General features: G+C 48.7%; 1 protein-coding gene across 20 annotated transcripts in view; it reads right to left on the minus strand.

Annotated features, from left to right (window-relative positions):
• Positions 1-22,692, minus strand: part of TINAGL1 (tubulointerstitial nephritis antigen like 1) — a 161,630-nt gene extending 138,938 nt beyond the window's left edge. For all 20 annotated transcript variants that reach the window (XM_069622538.1, XM_069622529.1, XM_069622537.1 and 17 more), the window contains exon 1: positions 22,295-22,692. The gene's annotated coding sequence lies outside the window, so the exon portion shown is untranslated. The remainder of the gene's footprint in view (positions 1-22,294) is intronic.
• Between the last annotated feature and the right edge of the window lie 855 nt (positions 22,693-23,547).

A 23,547-nucleotide genomic window follows, 5' to 3' on the forward strand; every position in this document is an offset into this window, starting at 1 on the left:
GATCCCCCTCTTTGGGAGCAACAGTGGAAGCCATTTGAGGTAAAGGACTAAAGTGATTTCCTTTTTGAAATGGATTGCTTCTAACAAATCTCTCAATGGCCGGACCAGCCACCGAGGACAATGGGAGGAAGGGATGTTTGCAATTAATGGTGGGCAGACAAGATGTTTCGAAAGGGACAATGTTTGTCAATCCAGTCAACCGCACCCGCGATGATACAGGATTCTCGGAGATGACCGCAGAACCAGATTGTGTTAAATCTACAACCGAATGGCTGCTGATCGCCCACAATTACACATTCAGACCTCCTAAAATCTGGAGCATTAACAGACAATGGATTTAGTTGACCCACGGACCCTCTCTAACCCTGTCCTGCCCCCTTCCATATTTGTCACCCCATCAATAGGGCAAGGCTCCTCATTGACATACACAGTTATACCTTCCAAAACCATTTTAACCAGAGGAAGCTTTAAAAACCTATTCAGAACTGTCTTAGTAGCCTGTTTGGTGACCTTACTGAGAGGCACATTTGTGGTCTTCCTCAGATGTTTACAACCCCTTATATTATTAGATGTCAACTCATGCCCCGTCGCTAAGGGAATGCCCCTGAGGACTAGGCCCACAACCTTAGTTGCGGCCTAAGATAAAGCAACATCTACAACAGTCTCCTCACTAGGAAGACGAAGGGCTGCAGCATCAATTGCTGTAACCTCAAGGCTGGGTTGCTACCAGGGTATTGGAAACTCCATAAGTGTTACAATCCCAGCCTCCCCTGTTTGAGAAAACAGGATTGGAGCAATATCACCAACAACAGCAATAGTAGGTCATCTGGCCACAAGTGGTAGCTGACAAGGTGCCATTAGTAAACATGTCGTCCCATAGGCTTGGAGCTTTTAAACCCAATTTAAGCAATTTATATTCTTAGAAAACTCAATTTCCACATTGATAATTGGATGATTCCCTGTAGGAGTCATATTATGATGTTGACTGACAAAGTCTATTAAATTACTATAGACTAAAGTATTTTTAAATCTATGTAAAAGTCCCTCCACCATTACAGAAAGGTCTTAGACTTCAACTTGATCCATTCATACAAAGAGACCAAGGTACATATAACATGGTTAATCTCGGTCACCATATCCTTGTGACCACCCTCAAGGATTTTGTCCATATGCTTGAACGTGGTTGAAATCCTGAGCAGTGGAAGGTCTACAGACGCAGAGGAGAGTGAGGAAGAGGAGGAAAGAGTTTGTGTAGGCTGTAAGCTGAAGATATCCGGGGTGAGTTCATCATTGAAGGAATGATACTTTGGTCTTTTGGATCCAATAAGGACCTAGGTGTGATAGCCCGCCACCAGAAGCATAAACAAACAAAGGTTATGGACAGATTGCATCTGACGGCAAAGTTCTAACAATAGAGTGAGAGTCACAGGATTCACCGTTTCCCAAAGTGCACGATGACGCAACAGGAAAATAGTCAGTAAGTTTGCCATATGATATAGCCGCCAGTAAACTAACAACTTGAGAAGAAGGAAGAGGGTGGCACCGCTAACTCCGTAATGACACAGCTGAGCGATGCAGCCTCTGTAGGTGATGGAGGAAGTGGGAGGCAGATTGCCAATAGCAGATCTTGGTCCAAGATATGAACCAGATTAGTCGGCAAAGTGGTACCCATGTTTCTACTGCTTCTCAAATCGTACTTTGATTCCATTCTAGCAATTAAGTATTTTGAAGCCACTCCAAACACATTTTGTAAGAAAAGGACTGGGTCGGTAAAGTATATCTCACACAAGAAACTTCTTACCGCCTAACTGCCCAACTGCTTCGACACTCCATCGCACTCAGGTCGCACACTCTTCGCATGAGAGGCAAGTTTTGTAAATGCATTCCAAGTCAAGGCTGGCTGAAACCAGCAGGAGTCTCCCAGGCTTGCGTGCAATAACATTAAAACAGGCTTTTTTGTTCCAAGTGTCAGATCAAAGTATCAGGACACAAATTCTGCTGCTCTACTGCTTCAACACTCCACTGCACTCACATTGTGCATGCTTCGCGCTGGAGTCGAGTTTTAGAAATGCAGTTCAAAGGAAGACTAGCGTAGCAGAAGTCTCCCAGGCTTGCTAGATGATCACTGCACTGATTAACAACACGCAATAATGTTGAAACAGGCTCTTATGTTCCAAATGTCAGATCCAGGTATCAGGACGCAAGTTCTGCTGCCCAACTGCTTCAGCACTCCACTGCACTCACTGGAATCGAGAGAGTGGGTTTTGGGTGGGGTGGGCAGATAATGGGTGGCAATGTCTATGCGGGTTAGCATGGGCCTGCGCGGTCAATGGGTAGGTAAAGAATAACAACACCCAGGGGCTGTTTGTCCCTCATCCCATCCCTCTCCTATCTTCACTTCCCATGACAATAGTTGTGGCTCATAGCCAGTGCTTCCAGCACCACCTAATAGCAAAAACAACTAATACATGGGGGATATGTACTCAACCCTAAGGTAGCCCGAGAGTCCCAGCTGGGGCACAGACACATTTATCATCATCATAATCATCAAACATTTGTATAGCGCCTTTTACCACTGGTGTGGTCCCAAGGCGCTGTAGGCTGAACGCCCTCAGGGGACCAAAGTCCAGGTATGGGAAGATTCTTCAGAGGAGTTTAGAATGTGTGTGTGCAAACATCAACAGTGTGCACACTAGCCAAGATGTATACATATATAAACGACACACACGTTTCCAGGCCAGGTTTTCTGTAGCTAGATTTTGAGGTAAATCCATTTAGAGGGGCTTGCTTTTGGAGACAGGCCGGGGAGCAGAGGGAGAGCAAGCGATTTATTCAGATCCCACAAGTTGGTCATGTTTTAAATCCAGGAATTAAATCTCAGGCCTCCTTATTCCACTGCAGAAAAATGCAGGCTTTACACCACACCGTACCCAGTTCCATAAACTCAAGACCCTATCAGACTTGCTTCCTCGTTACTCCAGTAGAACAGCATGTCTGACACCATACCACATTCCCTTGTAGAAAGGGGCACACCATGCCACTTTCTCTCTACAGAAAGGGGCACACCATGACACTTTCTCTCTGCAGAAAAGGGAACACCAGGGCACTTTCTCTCTTCAGCAAAGGCTAAACCATGGCACATGACATCTACAGAAATGGGCACACCATGCCACATTCCCTCTGCAGAAAAGGGCACATCATGGCACTTGACATCTGCAGAAAAGGGCACACCACGCCACTTTCTCTCTGCAGAAAAGGGCACATCATGGCACTTAACATCAGGAGAAAGGGCACACAGTGCCACTTGGTCTCTGCAAAGCCTCCTTCCTACCTGGCATGGATCCCCTTATTGACTCCTTACTCACTGAAGGCCCTCTCATCCTATTGGGTGACTTAAGCCTCCAACGAGTCCCCAATGCCCTGCAGCTAGCGCTTGACACTCTCCTCTCTGAGCAATCCCTGGTTGTCCAACACAACCTTTCAACACATGATCATGGCAGTTCCCTTGTCCATATCTTCATTTTCTCATACCTCACTCAGCTCCATTGAGGCACCTCTTTCCTCTGCTAAGGACTGGATATTTAGCAGAACGTTCACTGAACTCACAGCTGCAGCCCACGGCACTGCGAGCGTTGCTCTTGTCGTGCGCTCACTCGCTTCCTGGAGGAGGCGGAGCAAGGCAGAGTCACGTGACTCATCACGTGACTTAACACCGGATATTTAACAAGGCCAGAGCCGGCCGAGCGGCGCACCTCTTTCCTCTGCTAAGGACTGGATATTTAGCAGAACGTTCACTGAACTCACAGCGTTGCTCTTGTCGTGCGCTCACTCGCTTCCTGGAGGAGGCGGAGCAAGGCAGAGTCACGTGACTCATCACGTGACTTAACACCGGATATTTAACAAGGCCAGAGCCGGCCGAGCGGCGCACCTCTTTCCTCTGCTAAGGACTGGATATTTAGCAGAACGTTCACTGAACTCACAGCTGCAGCCCACGGCACTGCGAGCGTTGCTCTTGTCGTGCGCTCACTCGCTTCCTGGAGGAGGCGGAGCAAGGCAGAGTCACGTGACTCATCACGTGACTTAACACCGGATATTTAACAAGGCCAGAGCCGGCCGAGCGGCGCACCTCTTTCCTCTGCTAAGGACTGGATATTTAGCAGAACGTTCACTGAACTCACAGCTGCAGCCCACGGCACTGCAAGCGTTGCTCTTGTCGTGCGCTCACTCGCTTCCTGGAGGAGGCGGAGCAAGGCAGAGTCACGTGACTCATCACGTGACTTAACACCGGATATTTAACAAGGCCAGAGCCGGCCGAGCGGCGCACCTCTTTCCTCTGCTAAGGACTGGATATTTAGCAGAACGTTCACTGAACTCACAGCGTTGCTCTTGTCGTGCGCTCACTCGCTTCCTGGAGGAGGCGGAGCAAGGCAGAGTCACGTGACTCATCACGTGACTTAACACCGGATATTTAACAAGGCCAGAGCCGGCCGAGCGGCGCCCCTCTTTCCTCTGCTAAGGACTGGATATTTAGCAGAACGTTCACTGAACTCACAGCTGCAGCCCACGGCACTGCGAGCGTTGCTCTTGTCGTGCGCTCACTCGCTTCCTGGAGGAGGCGGAGCAAGGCAGAGTCACGTGACTCATCACGTGACTTAACACCGGATATTTAACAAGGCCAGAGCCACCCTTGCGGCGTTAAGCCCGGGCGAGTAAAGCCCACTGGCTGTTGTGCGGCTGTTGGGGCGCTGAGGGGGCGAAATCTCCGTACAGTGGTCAAGGAAGGGCGCAGAGTACGCCGTTCCTTTATTGGGGCTTTTCATAACTAACTATTCAGTACAGTTTTTATTTAAGTGATATTATTATAGTATGGAATATCCCTACGTACTTACTTGCACACATTTTTAGTACAACAGCGGATAGTGGTATTTCATTGTTTTTAAAATTTAGTACGGTCCATCAAATGATTGGTTCGGACTTCTTTTTAAACATCTTTTGCATATTCAATTTTATCCGATCCATATTCATATTTATTCCATATTTTCTCTAAGAGTGGTTACCCTCTGAGTTGATATAATGGGAGTAACACTCCGAAGCATGGGAAGTATCCCAGAGGAATCTATAGTACAGGGGGTAGAGTCCCTCCACAAGTGGTAATTTCTCTCCCACATTCGTCGTTAACGCTCCAACCTGTTAAGTTGGGTTCTGCTCCCTTTATGGGAGAAGTGACTCTGGCACCCCCCCAGGGTAGTCCTACCTCCCCAGGTAATGAGGTTCCAATGGAATTGGGTCCAGAGCAAATCAATCAGACGGACTCCATGGTAGAGGTGGTGGGAGTTATAAACCGGACTTTGTTGAACATTGAGTCAAAGATGAACTTTTTGACTGATGATCCAATGGCAGTGGAGCGAGATTTAGTCTCGGACACTTCCATATTGGGTCCACTGCTGTCCCATGAACTTTCTAGGAAAGTTCACGGCCCAAGAGACCCTAAATGGTCAGAGCCTGTATCCGCTATCTTTTCACCTAAGCAATGGGGCTATAAAGAGAAACTGTCACAGTACCAGTTCAATCACAGACTCGAAAAGGAAATGGAGCGAAGGAACGTGACTTCCCCATTTCCACCCCAGGGCAGTAAAAGTGATAAATCCAGGGATGACGACTTCCCAGTGGGGAAGCCAGAGACTAAGGCTGAAGATTTAGAGCCTATTGAAATTAAAGAAGTCTCCTTACATGATCAGCTACCCAAGGCTGAAGATCCAGAGTCTATTGATACTAAAGAAGTCTCCTTACATGATCAGCTACCCCCGGTTGATGAGCTATCATTCCCGGTTCTCTCTAGAATTATGGACTCTATGGATAGAGGCTATGATACATTGAATTATGAAATCCGAGAGCTAAGACAATCAATGAAGGAAGTACTGAGCAAAGTGCACTTTTTGGAAGGCTACATAATGGCAGTCGCAGTTTTAAATACTGCAAACCCAAATAAGACGGATAAAGAGAGGGTTGGGGTGGTACAAGGAAATAATGTTCAACTTAAAAATTTGGGAATGCAAGGGGCGAAGGCTGGGTTAAAGGAAGACTGTGTCTTAGTAGCCCAAGAGGTATCAGAAATAGCCCTCCCTTCGGTATCAATGTTGGGGAAGGAACCGGTACAGGAAACCAAGCCGCTGAGTAGTAGCCCAAAGGTGAGCAAACTTAGTAACACAAATAAACAGTCTCTTCAGCTAAAAAAACCTAAAAATTGTAAACCCCAACCTACACAACAGAATAAAGGATCACGGAAATTCTTGCGTAACCTAAGGTTGGCTGTGGACAAACATATGCAAATTGATAGAGACACATTAGACCAGAGAAAGAAGGATTTCTTTTCAAACAGGAAAGGGGGCTCAAACAAGGAATCAGTAAGGGTGACGGAAGCTGATAAGGTCTCATCTGTGCTGGATATTGTGCAGGAGGGTGATAGTCCTTCCTTCGATCTAAGCAATATATCCGTCTATCCAGTAGACCTGGGAGAGGTAGAGCCCGAATGGTCTAAGGGACTAGAGGTTATAAAAAAACATTGAACCTGGATTTGGGAAGGGAGTTGGAAAGAGTGGTCTGCTGTTAGAAGGATCATCGGCCCCACCACTGATAACAGCGGGAAGGGGTCCGGTGAAACATTTGGTAGAAGCTTTAGAAACAGGATATTTACCGGCTCCCAAGTTGTACGCAATTTTTTCCAAGCCCGGGGTGGTGAAGTCTGGCTCGGGGAAGCAACCACAATTACGGGTTCCTCAATTAGTGCCTTTTCCGACCCCGAGATTAGTGGAGGAAGTGGGCCTGGGGACCCCAAAATGTAAGTTCCTGGATCAATCAAAGGGGGTGGGAGAGAGCACGGGGCAAGTAAGATCTCCTAAAAAGTGTAATCCAAGGCAAGTGCCAAACTTGGAAAAAAAGATGTCTGCTAACGGTGAATTAACAATTTCTATGAGTCGACTGTTTGAAAGCTCTAATAGATACCCTCTAAACAGACATTATATCTTGGCTTTAATGCAGGAAATCCAAAAGTTGAAGTCAATATCCTCAGGGGACATTAAGACGGTAGAATTCGTCTATGACGACTGCCTAGATATTGTAAAACTTCATCTTAGGTCATACTTAACAAAGGAAATAATATTGGGGGAAAGAGAACGGTTCCTAGCCCTTGGTTTTGAAGTTACAGATACAGGGCCCTCAATCTTATCAAGCTTGGTACCCAGCCATCGAGTAAATAAATGTAAGATACAAGATGAAAGGGAAAGACACAACAAGGAGATTTATAGTTCCAGGGGTTATACGCAAATTCCATCCGGTAGTGGGATAAATCAGGAAAGGGAGGAAAACCGTTTCCAACATACATGATGGTCTAACTGGTCATTAATCACATGGAACTCGAGAGGTTACAAGAACATTATGAATAATCACGAACTTTTTTAAAATTTTGATATTATTTGTTTACAGGAAACTTTCTTGTTAGACACCCCCATGATAGATGGATTTAACACAGCCTATGTCAAGGCCCAACGGGGAGAGAAGGGTAGGCCGTTTGGGGGTCTCCTAACTGCAATTAAGCGGTCCTTGGGGGTTTCAATGAAGGTATTTGAGGTGGACAGGCCAGACATTCTGGTTGTACTCTTAGAATGGCAAGAAGATGTTGAGAGTCCCACTAGCAAATGTTTTCTGGTAAATGTTTACTTCAGTCCCTTAAAGGACAAATTGGAAGAAGCCTTGATGGCAATTTCTTTCACACTACTGGGGGAATTTCCAGAGGAGGGGGCCTCAGTAATAATTGTTGGAGATTTTAACGCAGAATGCCTTGACGAAAAGTGGTACCAAGAGAATGATAGAAAGTCGGTCTGCAAGGATCGCCGGGAGAGAGGGAAGAGGATCACCCAGGAATTAGAGGCATGGAACCTAAGTATAATTAACGGTAACATACAGATGGACATTCCGCCAGCTTTTACATGGCAGAATGGGCTGTGGAAATCAACAATAGATTACATCTTTATCTCGGATGATCTCATCACAAAAGGAGTCTCCCTGGAAATAAAATTCCTGAAATGGAGCGACCACTCCCTCTTGGAATTTAAATTGCTTGGTGTGGCAAAACATAGCGAATCAGACGCTGTGGGAGTGGAGATAAACTCAAGAAAGAACGAGGTTAAGTGGGCCCCTAGAATAGCGGCGGCATTTTTGTCTGGAATTATTAACTTACCAGTAAACAAGATGGCCTGCCTATGTACAGCAGAAGGATACCCTACCATGGTAAGGGAGTTACTAGGAAGGTTAACAACAGACAGGGGTCTAACCCGGACGGTGGCAAGCAGAAAGGGGTCCCACTCCTTTGACATAGAAGTTCAGGATCATAAAAAGGAATTACATCGAGCAGTGAGGCTTCTTAAAAAATCTGCACTCCCGGGTTACACGGAAAAGGTAAGGAAATTAAAACAAACATATAGGAATTGGGCAAAAGGTAGAAAGCACACATTATACATTAAGGATGCTGAGAGAATGCTGGCTTGTATGTTAGGAAAGAGGCCGGGTATATTTTGGGACCTAATTAAACCAAAAGGTACACAAGATTATCTTCAGGCCCAGGCGGTTAGTGACATTGGCTGGGTAAAACACTTTTCAGATTTGTACAGGGTGGAAGGTCTAGACCAGTCAGTCACAACGCCAGAGGCGGATTGGAGGGGTGCTATAGAATGGGATCTGGAGGATTTAAAGATCCTGATAAAGAAAAGTAAGTCCTCGAACGCACCAGGCCCAGATGGCCTCTCTAATCTGACCTATAAAGGCAATTTAGCAGTCTGGTCGCAGGTATTGTCCGCTTTGTTTGCGGATATTTTGGTTAGTAAAACGTTTCCTTCTACCTGGTCAGCAGCAACCCTAATCCTTGTGTTTAAAGGGGGGGATACGTCCTCTCCCAATTACTATAGACCCATATCTTTATTAGATGCCTCGAACAAAATATTTGCAAAAATCCTGCTGAAGGCTCTACAAAAATGGGCCGTGGAATCAGACTCCCTGGATGTTTTTGAGTCAGGTTTCCGGCAAGGGCTTAGCACATCAACTAATTGTATGGTGCTAGATTTACTAGCACATCAAGCAAAGAAGAAATCACAGCCAGTATTCTTTGCTTTCTTAGATATTAGTAAAGCTTTCGACATGGTTAACAGGGCCCTTTTGGGGAAAAAAACTGTATGACAGGGGGTGTCCCATTGCCCTGATAAGTATTCTGGTGGCCCTCCATACAAACACAAGGATCAGGGTAAGGTTGGATGAACTGGGTAATTTTTCCCCTTGGATACAGACAAATAGGGGCTTAAGACAGGGGTGTGTCTTGGCACCCTTTCTTTTTTGCTTGTATTTACTGGGCTTGGGAGGTTGGATGGATTCCGCAAAAACTTTTCCCCCAAGTTTGGGTGCTATGGTTGTCCAATACTTACTTTATGCAGATGACATTGTTTTATGTGACCTTACAGCAATTGGGCTCCAACGAGCTTTACTAGCTGTAGAGGGATTCCTGGAAAAATTAGACCTAGCACTGAACACTGCAAAATCAAAGGTTCTGGTTTTTAAGGGGAGTAGGAAAAATTGTAAAGTACTGCCCTGGTACTTGAAAAACGGTAAAATAGAAGTTGTAAATAAATTTGTGTACTTAGGGCTGACAATTTATGACATTTTCACTGGGTCCGAATTACAGGAAGATTTACGGGCAAAATTTGTAGGGGCTGGCATACAACTTAGAATTTTCGATGGAAAATTCGGTAGATACTCACTTTTACCAGTCCTAAAATTGTATAAACAACAATTAACCCCAAAGTTAACCTACAGAGCGCAAACTCGGAGTCAGCAGATTAACTGGTCTTTACTAGAGGGGGCACTATGGAAAGGTTTGCTCCAACTTCCGCAGTCAGTCCCCTTAGCAGGGATTCTGTTTGAATTAGGTTTGCTACCAGTACAAACTCTGGTAGATTGGGGAAAGCTTCAGTTGCTGGCAAAAATATTGAACCCACCAGGGTCGTCTATATACGAACAACTAAATTTGGTAAGACTTCAGGGCGGCTGTAGGGTTCTTAGGGACTGGGTTCAGAATTGTCAATTAATGCTTCAGCAGGCAAATATCCCTCTGGAGGAACTGGAGTCGACTCCAAAGGTTGCTAAACTAAGATGGTGCAGACATGTATGGTCTAACTTGAGATCGGAGTTAATGGAATACAAATGCTTTGGGGATCATTTTCTTTGGTCATGTAAAAGTTTTAACACACTGGCACCCTATCTTAAAAGACATCCTTCACGATCTTTTAGGTCTCAAGTGCTAAGGCTCAGGTTAAACTTGTTTTTAACAAAAGAAGTTCTGAGTCGTCGGGAGAACATTCCGCTAGATCAGAGGCTATGCCGGCACTGTAATACAAACAGTGAGACCTTAAAGCATTTGTGTGTGTCTTGTCCAAAACTGACTGATTTGCGGTCATGTTTTTTAGCAGGCTTGGTTTACTCCTCCGAAAATGAATTATGGTGGAGGATAATGAATTGCAATGAAGTGAGTTTGACTATACATGTTTTAGAATTTTTAAAGAAAGTTGCTGTTTTGTAAAGGTTGTTTTTATTGAATGTCGGATTGTGTATTTTTTGGATTGTATGTATATGTGTTAAAAGTACTTTAGTACTGTATAACACAATAAATAAATAAATAATAAATAAATAAATTGCCCATCTTATGGCTCTCTCTCGCACTTTGTCTCTGTACCCCGTCTCTTTCCCCACCTCATACTAACAAAGCGTGCATTAAGTCCCTTACCTGGATGAAGTCACGCCATCTCTCCTTTCCCTCTCCCCACTTACCACCCTCCTGCCTCCCTTGAACAGGCCTCCCATGATGTGCACTCCACTCTCCTTCCAAAAGCCACTACCCAGCCCAGCCCACATGCACACTTCCGATCGTACCTGCCCTCAACCTCGCACCCCTACCAGCATTCGTCTAATGGTTCCAACTTTTTACCCACGACTCACCATTCCAAAGTCTACTCGGTTCTTATCCTCCTGGATCTCTCTGCAGCCTATGAACCTGTTGACCACCCCTCCCCCATCCTCAGAATAAAAGACTTTGCCCTGAATTCTGTCACTGCCTACTTGTTGAAACATTCTTTCTACATCTCGTGGAACATGAGCAATTCCAACCCTACCTACTTCCCAGTGGGAGTGCCGCTAGCCCCAGGACTGCTATTCTACACTCTACACTCCTCCTCTCTTGGCAAGCGGTTTCCCTCTCCTGGTTTTCCCCAATGCCTTTTTGCTGATCACACCCACATCTATCTATCCTCTCGATCCTGTCTCTCCTTCTCTCTTCTGGGTCATTCACCTGTCTTTCTGCAATCATTCGCTGGATGGCTATTTGCTGTTTGGTGTTAACTCCACCAAGATTGCAGTCATGTTCCTGCCTGCCCCCAATGCAGCACTCCCCATCGTCTTTATTGTTTCTTCTTTACCTCTGCTAACCTTTCTCCAAGGATTGCAACCCTGGGGTCCTCTTTAACTGCAAGCTCTTGGCAGTTGCTGCCACTTTTGAACATAAGGAAAATGCAACTTGCTTCACACACCACTGCAGCAAAGCCCTGTTTTCCCTCTGGACTGCATCTGCCTTGGCCACTACTCCAAAAGAACCAAGGATAAGTGGTGTCTTGGGATCAAGATAAAGAGACTAATGCCATAAGCATAATGAAGATACTTAGTTAATGCAATGAAACGCAAGCAGCAAAGCAATCATGAAGCTAGCCACATGCTTACAGTGAATGGTTCGCGGCAAGCGCCAACATATACATATATACCTCGTAGATGCATATGGATTAAATAAAGAATGAAGGTTCCCACTACGTATAAAGAGGTCTGAGCAATGAGGAAGGCCTCAATTCAGTGCCGCAGTTACAAAAGCAATTGAATTAAACAGAATATATTTCAGCTAAGGAGTTGGATGAGCCAAAGAGCCAAGGTCTTATCAGAACTAGAATTGGATGACATTCGATACAATTAACGTGGAAGAACAGAAACTCCTGTTCAAAAAGGTCAAGTGAAAACAAAAAATTGTGGTGTCCAGTCATGTGATGGAAGATCGTTGGACGCAGGAGAAGATCACACCTACGCACGGAAGCCAGACAGTACCCATCCTCCTTAAAAAATCACAGAGAACAGTACAGACTCAAGGCCAACTTCAAAGTGCTAATTGACACTGAAACATTGAGGTGATGATGGATTAGAGTTTTAATTGGTGGGAAGCTGGTATCAAGAGAAGGTTAACCCGCATCTGGTTGTTCAGCCTGCGTGCTGCTCACGTAGGTGGAAAGTTACTGACGGGTGTTAGTAGCCAACCAATTGTAGGGGACCAGGTAGTTGGGGGTCCTATAGTTTGTGTAGCCAGTGGGACGTTGTACATTTAGTGACGTTCATGGTGGCCATGTTGAAAGGAAGGCATAGTTGCTCCACCTGATGTTAAGTATCCAATTATTTCTCTCTGTTACTCTATACAGATATAACACCTATGCTTAGCTATTCACTTAGAACCAATCCCGCTTCCCGATAGGTTTTAGTAATTTGCCACGTAGGATGATGTTATTAATGACGCAGGTCAGCACATCAGCTATGACCAATTTTGGGTTGAAGAACCCAGCTTTTTATGAAATGTCGAGGAGAGTTGAGTATCGAGCGATTGCTGATGTTCATTGTACTCCCTGTTTTAAGTACTTGCACTAAAACAAACTTTTGCCAAGCTATTTGTGTCATCTGAATTATTGATGTTTGATTAGAATCTGCATCCCCATCCATCTCCAGGGTGTTGCTACTCATCTTATAGGGCTGGAAGCCTCCAGTTCACAGGTTTCTTAATGCACTTGTGCATTCAGATTTTCTCTCTGCCCTTTTGACTTCTCTATGATCCATTTCATGCTTGCACCTTTTGGGCAGCCACAGACCTCTGAAATGTGAGGCCGGGGAGGGAAATTAGTGCTTGCGTCTAAACATCATTTTAGTGACACCTGTGGGAACTCTGTGCTTGACGTAAGCTTAAGCATGTGTTTAATATTGTAAAATGATGCATCATTTTTAACCTTTATTTTTCTATGGCACCAATGGATCCAGTGAGTTTTTGACTGTTTTGCATATTAAAGAGCATTTTGGGAAGCTAAGAATGATGACCAAAGAGCTTTATATCTGTCATATATGTCTGTGAGAGTTGTATGGCTGAATCACTCGATACCTACAGCACACTGGGTTTGGAAAGTGTTTCCTTTTTTTTAAATAAATTGAACAAAAGTCATCCTAACAATAAAGCTTTTGCAAATCTCAAGCATATATAAGTTTGACCATCAAAGGCCTCGGCTGTCAGAGATGAATGACTGATAAATGTACGTGCAGTGTTCTGGATCCTCCAGATTCCGAAAAAACAAAATGGGCTTTAAATAAAAAATAAAAAAAATCAAATAAAAAAAAACAACCTGTGGGCCTTGTTGTAAATACATCTATGGGTGTGAGGGTGGAGGAACGAGGCAGGTTGGGTGAAATACATTGGAAATATTGTGAGGGTGGGAAACGGGTGGGAAAGAGAGAGGTGCAGCATGTGGGTGATGTAGCAGGGAAGTGCAGGGATGCTTAGGTTATTAATACATTCGTGTGGTGGGTGAATGAGGCAGTCACAGGAGAGGGCTTGTGAAAAGAGAACATTGAGGGAGATGGGGATAGGCAGTGGAGGGAGCATGGATGGGCAAGGTTGTGGAGGGGTGTAGGCAGCACACCACACCACACCACACTTCGGCCAGTTTTGGGTGCCCTTTGGTGCTGGGTCGTGCAAGAGGTAAGGCATTGGAGAACGAGAGAAGTGATTTGGGGGCGGGGATGTATTGATGTGTGCCCACCTTGCCTCTAATCTAGGGCGAAGCCAGGGGCACATTGTTTGGGCAAGGCCTGGAGCAAGGTAATCTTCTGCAGTCTCAGTGTGCACTCTGGGGAGCGAGGGTAGTAGAGCCAGTGACAGAGGCTGGCAGTGCTGGCAGTGGAGTGTATGTGAGTTTACTAGAGCAGGGGGCAGAGATCATTTCAGGGTGAGGTGGGTGAGGAGTGCAAGTGGGGAAGAGTTGCGCATTTGAGGGTAATGTGAAAGCAGTGAAGTCAGGTTGTGGAGGTCGGAGGGTGGAAACCGGAAGTGGAGAGATGTTCAGATAACGGAAACAAAAAGGGGGCGAATGAAAGACAGTGCACGAGGGCTCTAGAGAAGCGCAGATTTCAGCACGATCCTAGCTCTACAGTTGTGACCTCACCCACCATGTGCTCTTTGCACTATTGTGACGGAATCTATCGAGGACTCCCCGCGGTTTTAGTTCAACGTTTGCAGATTCCTCAGAAGTCTGCTGCCCAGGTTGGCCACTCCCGGCCACTCCCGTCTTCTACTTCATCACCTGCACCGGCTTCCTGTGAGAAGCTGCATTCATTTCAAGGTTCTGTGCATTACACACTGGGCTATTCACCAATCAGGCGCTCACTATCTCAAGTGCAAATTGGCCCGTTCCACCCTCTTATGATCTCTGGGATGTCTGTGCAGCATTTCCTGAGGATCCCGAGGTTCTGTAAAGTGCGTGCTGGAGGGGTTTTGTAAAGTGCGTGCTGCAGGGGTTCAGTAAAGTGCATGCTGGAGGTGTTCTGTAAAGTGCGGGCCGGAGGTGTTCCTTAAAGTGCGGGCCAGAGGTGTTCCTTAAAGTGCAGGCCAGAGGGGTTCTGTAAAGTGTGTGCCGGAGGGGATCCGTAAAGTGCGTGCTGGAGGGGTTCTGTAAAGTGCGTGCTGGCAGGGTTCTGTAAACTGCATCCTAGAGGGGTTCTGTAAAGTGCGTGCTGTAGGTGTTCCATAAAGTATAGGCCGGAGGGGTTCTGTTAAGTGTGTGCTGGAGGGGATCTGTAAAGTGCGTGCTGGAGGGGGTCTGTAAAGTTCGTGCTGTGCTGAAGGGGTTCTGTAAAGTGTGGGCTGGATGGGTTCTGTAGAGTGCGCGCTGGAGGTGTTCTGTAAAGTGTGGGCTGGAGGGTTCTATAAAGTGCGTGCCGGAAGGGTTCCGTAAAGTGCGTGCTGCAGAGGTTTTGTAAAGTGCATGCTGGAGGGGTTCTGTAAAGTGCGGGCTGGAGGGGTTCGTAAAGTGCACACCGGAGGGTTCCGTAAAGTGCGTGCCAGAGGGGTTCTGTAAAGTGTAGGCCGGAGCGGTTCTGTAAATTGCGGGCCGGAGGGGTTCTGTACAATGCGTACCTGAGGGATTCTGTAAAATGCGTGCTGTAAATGAGTGCTGGAGGGGTTCGTAAAGTGCGCGCCGGAGGGTTCCGTAAAGTGCGTGCCAGAGGGGTTCTGTAAAGTGTAGGCCGGAGCGGTTCTGTAAATTGCGGGCCGGGGGGGTTCTGTAAAGTGCGTGCTGGAGGGGTTCTGTAAAGTGTGTGCTGGAAGGGTTCTGTAAACTGCATGCTGGAAGGGATCTGTAAAGTGCGTGCTGGAGGAGTGCTGTAAAGTGCATGCTGGAGGGGAGTTGTAAGTGTGTACTAGAGGGGTTCTGTAAAGTGCGTGCTGGAGGGGTTCTGTAAAGTGCGTCCTGTAGGGGTTCCGTAAAGTGCAGGGTTGAGGGGTTCTGTAAAGTGCAGGCCGGAGGAGTTTCATAAGTGTGGCCCGGCGGCGTTCCGTAAATGCGGGCTAGAGGGGTTCCGTAAAGGGTGGACCGGAGTGGTTCTGTAAAGTGCATGCCGGAAGGGTTATGTAAAGTGTGTGCTGGAGGGGTTCTGTAAAGTGCATGCCGGAAGGGTTATGTAAAGTGTGTGCTGGAAGGGTTCTGTAAAGTGTGTGCTGGAGGGTTCTGTAAATTGCGTGCTGGAAGGGTTCTGCAAAGTGCATGCTGGAGGGGTGCTGTAAAGTGCGTGCTGGAGGGGTTCTGTAAAGTGCGTGCTGGAGGGGTGTTGCGGTAAAGTGCGTGCTGGAGGGGTTCTGTAAAGTGCGTGCTGGAGGGCTGTGGCGGTAAAGTGCGTGCTGGAGGGGTTCTGTAAAGTGCGTGCTGGAGGGGTGCTGTAAAGTGCGTGCTGGAGGGGTTCTGTAAAGTGCGTGCTGAAGGGGTTCTGTACAGTGCGTGCAGGAGGGGTCCTGTAAAGTGCATTCTGGAGGTCGTTCTGTTCTTGCTCCTACATTGTGGAATTCTCTTTCCTGTGTGCCTAGAGAAATCTCTTGACCATTACATTTTTCGCAGAGGTCTTACGACTTACATGTCTTCGTGGTTTGTGGCTCGGTGTGCCGGTCTCCCCGTCAATGCTGCTGAGCGCCTAGATGCCTTTGGTCGCTAGTTTAGCGCCTTATAAAAACCCAATAGAATACAATGGAGAGAAGCAGTGGAGACATGTGAGGACAAGTGAAAAATGCAGTGGGGGTGGGGAGCGTGGGGTGGGGGTGCTGAAGAGGGGAGCAGTAGGTATTAGCACCCCGTGGCAGATTCTGTTGCCCATGCGCAGAGGGTACCATAGTGTAAGAGGCTGAAATAAGCCAAGCTCTTGCAAGGTGAAGTTACAGGTCGGGCGTGTAGGAGGGAGGCCTGCAATTTGGGAGGCTTGCCTCTTTATCCCCACCTCTTTATCCCCACAGATCTCTGGAATGAGGGGCGTGCGCATTTAGGGAGGGGTGCAGCTGTTCTCCCGGGGGAGCACACTGCACCTACACACTCCACTTTAAGTTGGGGCACACATACAGGCAGAGGGGAGGGTCTGGAGTAAACTTGGAAAAGGAGGGTGGAAAGAGCTGCTGAGGGCAGAGAGGAGGTGAGGAAAATAAAGTGCAGAGAGAACAGATCAGAGGACGAGCAGGAACTGCTGAAGGAGCCCGGCCTGCAGAGAAGGAACTCCTGCAGAAGGACACTGACATGCTGGAGAGTGACCGTGGCATGCAAAGCAGGAACTGCTGGAGAGTGAGTATGGCATGCAGAGCAGGAACTGCTGAAGCGGGAGCATGGCATGCAAAGCAGGAACTGCTGAAGAGTGACCGTGGCATGCAGAGCAGGGCCTGCTGAAGCGGGAGCATGGCATGCAAAGCAGGAACTGCTGAAGAGTGAGTATGGCATGCAGAGCAGGAACTGCTGGAGAGGGAGTATGGCATGCAGAGCAGGAACTGCTGAAGTGGGAGCATGGCATGCAGAGCAGGAACTGCTGGAGAGGGAGTATGGCATGCAGAGCAGGAACTGCTGGAGAGGGAGTAGGGCATGCAACGCAGGAACTGCTGGAGAGGGAGTATGGCATGCAGAGCAGGAACTGCTGGAGAGGGAGTATGGCATGCAACGCAGGAACTGCTGGAGAGGGAGTAGGGCATGCAGAGCAGGAACTGCTGGAGAGGGAGTATGGCATGCAGAGCAGGAACTGCTGGAGAGGGAGTATGGCATGCAACGCAGGAACTGCTGGAGAGGGAGTATGGCATGGAGAGCAGGAACTGCTGGGGAGGGAGCATGGCATGAAAAGCAGGAACTGCTGGAGAGTGAGTATGGCATGCAACGCAGGAACTGCTGGAGAGGGAGTAGGGCATGCAAAGCAGGAACTGCTGAAGCGGGAGCATGGCCTGCAGTGCAGGAACTGCTGGAGAGGGAGTAGGGCATGCAGCGCAGGAACTGCTGGAGAGGGAGCGTGGCATGGAGAGCAGGAACTGCTGCAGAGGGAGTATGGCATGCAGAGCAGGAACTGCTGGAGAGGGAGTAGGGCATGCAGCGCAGGAACTGCTGGAGAGGGAGTATGGCATGCAGAGCAGGAACTGCTGGAGAGGGAGTATGGCATGCAACGCAGGAACTGCTGGAGAGGGAGTATGGCATGCAATGCAGGAACTGCTGAAGAGGGAGTATGGCATGCAGTGCAGGAACTGCTGGAGAGGGAGTATGGCATGCAGAGCAGGAACTGCTGGAGAGGGAGTATGGCATGCAACGCAGGAACTGCTGAAGTGGGAGCATGGCATGCAACGCAGGAACTGCTGAAGCGGGAGCATGGCATGCAACGCAGGAACTGCTGAAGCGGGAGTATGGCATGCAAAGCAGGAACTGCTGAAGCGGGAGCATGGCATGCAAAGCAGGAACTGCTGGAGAGGGAGTATGGCATGCAACGCAGGAACTGGCGAAGCGGGAGCATGGCATGCAGCGCAGGAACTGCTGGAGAGGGAGTAGGGCATGCAGAGCAGGAACTGCTGGAGAGGGAGTAGGGCATGCAAAGCAGGAACTGCTGAAGTGGGAGCATGGCATGCAAAGCAGGAACTGCTGGAGAGGGAGTATGGCATGCAGCGCAGGAACTGCTGAAGTGGGAGCATGGCATGCAAAGCAGGAACTGCTGAAGTGGGAGCATGGCATGCAGAGCAGGAACTGCTGGAGAGGGAGTATGGCATGCAGAGCAGGAACTGCTGGAGAGGGAGTAGGGCATGCAATGCAGGAACTGCTGGAGAGTGACCGTGGCATGCAGAGCAGGAACTGCTGGAGAGGGAGCGTGGCATGCAAAGCAGGAACTGCTGAAGCGGGAGCATGGCCTGCAGTGCAGGAACTGCTGGAGAGGGAGTAGGGCATGCAGAGCAGGAACTGCTGGAGAGGGAGTAGGGCATGCAGCGCAGGAAATGCTGGAGAGTGAGTATGACATGCTGCGCAGGAACTGCTGGAGAGTGAGTATGGCATGGAGAGCAGGAACTGCTGGAGAGTCAGTATGGCATGGAGAGCAGGAACTGCTGGAGAGTGAGTATGGCATGCAGAGCAGGAAATGCTGGAGAGTGAGTATGGCATGCAGAGCAGGAAATGCTGGAGAGTGAGTATGACATGCTGCGCAGGAACTGCTGGAGAGTCAGTATAACATACAGTGCAGAAACTGCTGGAGAGTGTACGACTCCATCTGAACATCTCTCAGCAGTCAGTTCCACACCAGTAAAGGAAAAGGATAGGATTAAGACACTCCCTTTTAACGTCTCTTAGCAAACTGTGCCACACCACTAAGGGAAAAGGATAGTAGGATTATGCCACTCCCTCTTAACATCTCTCAGCAGTCCGTGACAGAACACCAAGGGAAGAGGATGGGATTATGCCACTCCCTCTTAACATCTCTCAGCAGTCAGTGGCACATCACCAAGGGAAAAGGATGGGATTATGCCACTCCCTCTTAACATCTCTCAGCAACCAGTGGCACAAAACCAAGGGAAAAGGATGGGTTTATGCCACTCCCTCTTAACATCTCTCAGAGGTCAGTGGCACAGCACCAAGGGAAGAGGATGGGATTATGCCACTCCCTCTTAACATCTCTCAGCAACCAGTGGCACAAAACCAAGGGAAAAGGATGGGTTTATGCCACTCCCTCTTAACATCTCTCAGAGGTCAGTGGCACAGCACCAAGGGGAAAGGATAGGATTATGCCACTCCCTCTTAACATCTCTCAGCAGTCCGTGGCACAGCACCAAGGGAAGAGGATGGGATTATGCCACTCCCTCTTAACATCTCTCAGCAGTCAGTGGCACAGCACCAAGGGGAAAGGATAGGATTATGCCACTCCCTCTTAACATCTCTCAGCAGTCAGTGGCACAAAACCAAGTGAAAAGGATAGGATTATGCCACTCCCTCTTAACATCTCTCAGCAGTCAGTGGCACAGCACCAAGGGAAGAGGATGGGATTATGCCACTCCCTCTTAACATCTCTCAGCAGTCCGTGGCACAGCACCAAGGGGAAAGGATAGGATTATGCCACTCCCTCTTAACATCTCTCAGCAGTCAGTGGCACAGCACCAAGGGAAGGGTTAGGATTATGCCCCTCCCTCTTATCATCTCTCAGCAGTCAGTGGCAGAACACCAAGGGAAGAGGATGGGATTATGCCACTCCCTCTTAACATCTCTCAGCATTCAGTGGCACAGCACCAAGGGAAAGGGATAGGATTATGCCCCTCCCTCTTATCATCTCTCAGCAGTCAGTGGCAGAACACCAAGGGAAGAGGATGGGATTATGCCACTCCCTCTTAACATCTCTCAGCAGTCAGTGGCACAGCACCAAGGGAAGAGGATGGGATTATGCCACTCCCTCTTAACATCTCTCAGCAGTCAGTGGCACAGCACCAAGGGAAGAGGATGGGATTATGCCACTCCTTCTTAACATCTCTCAGCAGTCAGTGGCAGAACACCAAGGGAAGAGGATGGGATAATGCAACTCCCTCTTATCATGTCTCAGAGGTCAGTGGCAGAACAGCAAGGGAAGAGGATGGGTTTATGCCACTCCCTCTTAACATCTCTCAGCAGTCAGTGGCTCATCACCAAGGGAAAAGGATGGGATTATGCCACTCCCTCTTAACATCTCTCAGCAACCAGTGGCACAAAACCAAGGGAAAAGGATGGGTTTATGCCACTCCCTCTTAACATCTCTCAGCAGTCAGTGGCACAGCACCAAGGGAAGAGGATGGGATTATGCCACTCCCTCTTAACATCTCTCAGCAGTCAGTGGCAGCTACCTCCCAGCTACACCCCGCTAATGCCCATCGTGTGGACGGTGTCAACGGGTTCTATCCCAGTAAACCCTGTGCCTTCCATAGATGCAAATGGGATTATCCTCCCAACACATGTTCAATCACCTTTCAATCCAAGACCCCTCCTTTGATTACAATGGGATTGCCACCCAAACATGTTCGACCTCACCCTCCTCAAACAGGTTGTGATGCATGGGAAGAGGGAGTGGCATAATCCTATCCTGTTCCCTGGCTGAAGTGCTGCCGTTTGCTGAGAGCTCTAATGAGAAGAGGAACTGGCATAAACCTATCCTGTTCCTTTGGTACTGTGCAACAAAGAGATCCTAAGAGGGAAAAACTGCCATGACTCCTGAGACCTCCCCATAAGAGGCTGATGTGTCTATTGAGAACTCTCCGTAAGAGACTGCTGCACCTCTTGAGACCTCTCCATATGAGGCTGCTCCACCTATTCAGACCGCCTTCAGGAGAGGTTGCCATGCCTCCTGAGAGCTCTCCAATAAGAGGCTTCTGCGCCTCATGAGACCTCTCCATAAGAGGCTGCCATGCCTTCTGAGACCTCTCCATAAGAGTCTGCTGTGCCTCTTGAGACCTCTGCATATGAGGCTGCTGCTCCTCTTGAGAACTCTCCATAAGAGGCTGTTGCGCCTCTTGAGACCTCTCCATAAGAGGCTGATACACCTCTAGAGACCGCCTTTAGGAGAGGCTGCTGCGCCTCTTGAGACCTCTCCATAAGAGGCAGTTGCACCTCCTGAGACCGTCTTCAGGAGAGGCTGCAGCGCCTCTTGAGACCTCTTGCTAAGAGGCTGCTGTACCTCTTTTGACCTCTCCATGAGAGGCTGGTGCACCTCTAGAGACCGCCTTGAGGAGAGGCTGCTGCGCGTCTTGAGACCTCTTGCTAAGAGGCTGCTGCACCTCTTGAGACCTCTCCATAAGAGGCTGCCACGCCTTTTCAGACCTCTCCATATGAGGCTGCCGCGCCTCTTGAGACCTCTCCATAAGAGCCTGCTGCGCCTCCTGAGACATCTCCATAAGAGGCCGCTGCACCTCTTGAGACCGCTGTACCTCTTGAGACCTCTCCATAAGAAGCTGCTGCACCTCTTGAGACCGCTGCACCTCTTGAGACCTCTCCATAAGAGGCTGCTGCACCTCCTGAGACATCTCCAGAAGAGGCTACTGCGCCTCTTGAGACCTCTCCATAAGAGGCTGCTGCACCTCCTGAGACATCTCCATAAGAGGCTGCTGCGCCTCCTGAGACATCTTCATAAGAGGCTGCTGTGCCTCTTGAGACCGCCTTTGGGAGAGGCTGCTGCGCCACTCGAGACCCTGCCAGGAGACGATGTTGCGCATTTGGAGAGCTTTTCCTGAAGCTCCTGGGCCCTAGACGAGGCGTCCGTGTCCTCTGCCATCCCCACCAGAAGAGACGGCAGCGCCTTGAGACACGTGAGTGACACTCGCCTTGCATCTTCCATCAGACATCCTGGGAAAGTGACGAGGGAGCGAGAGAGGGGGGGGGAGCGCGAGGAAGCGCGAGGGAGAGCGCGAGAGAGGGAAAGAGAGGGGCGAGGGAGAGGGTGAGAGAGAGAGAGAGAGTTGGGCGAAGGAGAGGGTGAGAGAGAGAGAGAGAGAGAGAGAGAGAGAGAGTGAGAGAGAGAGAGAGAGAGAGAGAGAGAGAGAGAGAGAGAGAGAGAGAGAGAGAGAGAGAGAGAGAGAGAGAGAGAGACCCCATAACCCATAATCCCGGACTCGGACTCCCCTCCTTACCTGTGCGTGAGGCTGTCAGAAAGATTGCCAGGTGCAGCCGTTAATCCTGGCGGGCTGTTTTAACAGTTGATGAAAGCAGTGAGGGGGTCTACTTTATCTTCTGTCCACCAGCGAGTTTAGGGGGTCTATTCCACTCCGAATCAGTGCTCCTGCGACACGGGCGCACTGAAGTCTCCTGTCTGCCAGGCAGCGCTAGAGGTCTCTTCTGGCTGTGCTGTCAGCTGTCTCTCGGGGGTCTCTCCTGTCCCAGGGCCTCCCCGTGTCTCCTGTCCCAGGGTCTCTGTGTTCCCGCGGTCTCTTCTCCTGTCGGCCCCGCACTCTCGCTCCCACTCTGCGGGAGCACCGCCTGGCACGGGCTTATGTACAGTGCGATCCCCTGAGCACACACCCACAGCCAGGCAAATCATTAGCTCGAGTGCGCGCGCGAGCCAGCCTCCTCTGCGCGAGGCAGGGGCAGGGTGTGCCCGCCTGCCAGCGGGCTGGGCAGCGGGGGCACGCCGGCGACAGACCCCCCTCTCCCCGCTGAGCTGAACTGTCACGTTCCTGTTCATTCTTCTGTTGACACCTGACCTATCACACATTTTATAATTACCCTACAGCCGCTGCAGCACAGAATTCCCGAAGAAAGAAAGAAAGAAAGAAAGAAAGAAAGAAAGAAAGAAAGAAAGAAAGAAAGAAAGAAAGAAAGAAAGAAAGAAAGAAAGAAAGAAAGAGAGAAAGAGAGAAAGAAAGCAAAAAAGACAGACATAGAGAAAGAGAGAACGAGGGAGAGAAAACGAAATGAATGAAAAAGAAAGAAACAGCGAAAGAAACAGAAAAAAGAAACAAAGAAAAAAGACGGGAGGGAGGGAGGAAGGAAGGAAGGAAGGAAGGAAGGCGGGAGGAAGGAAGGAAGGAAGAAAGGAAAAAAGGAAAGAAGGAAGGAAGGAAGGAAGGAGGGAGGGAGGGAGGAAGGAAGGAAGGAAGGAAGGAAGGAAGGAAGGAAGGAAGGAAGGAAGGAAGGAAGGAAGGAAGGAAGGAAGGAAGGAAGGAAGGAAGGAAGGAAGGAAGGAAGGAAGGAAGGAAGGAAGGAAGGAAGGAAGGGAGGGAGGGAGGGAGGGAGGGAGGGAGGGAGGGAGGGAGGGAGGGAGGGAGGGAGGGAGGGAGGGAGGGAGGGAAAATAAGGTGCAAAAGAAACGAAAACATGAGAGTAATAGAAAGAGAGGAATTCAAGGGGGAGAAAGGAGAGGTAGAGGAAAAAAATAGATAGAGAG

Source organism: Ambystoma mexicanum, chromosome 11, assembly GCF_040938575.1.
Source record: "Ambystoma mexicanum isolate Mex_15411 chromosome 11, UKY_AmexF1_1, whole genome shotgun sequence".
NCBI classification, from domain to species: domain Eukaryota; kingdom Metazoa; phylum Chordata; class Amphibia; order Caudata; family Ambystomatidae; genus Ambystoma; species Ambystoma mexicanum.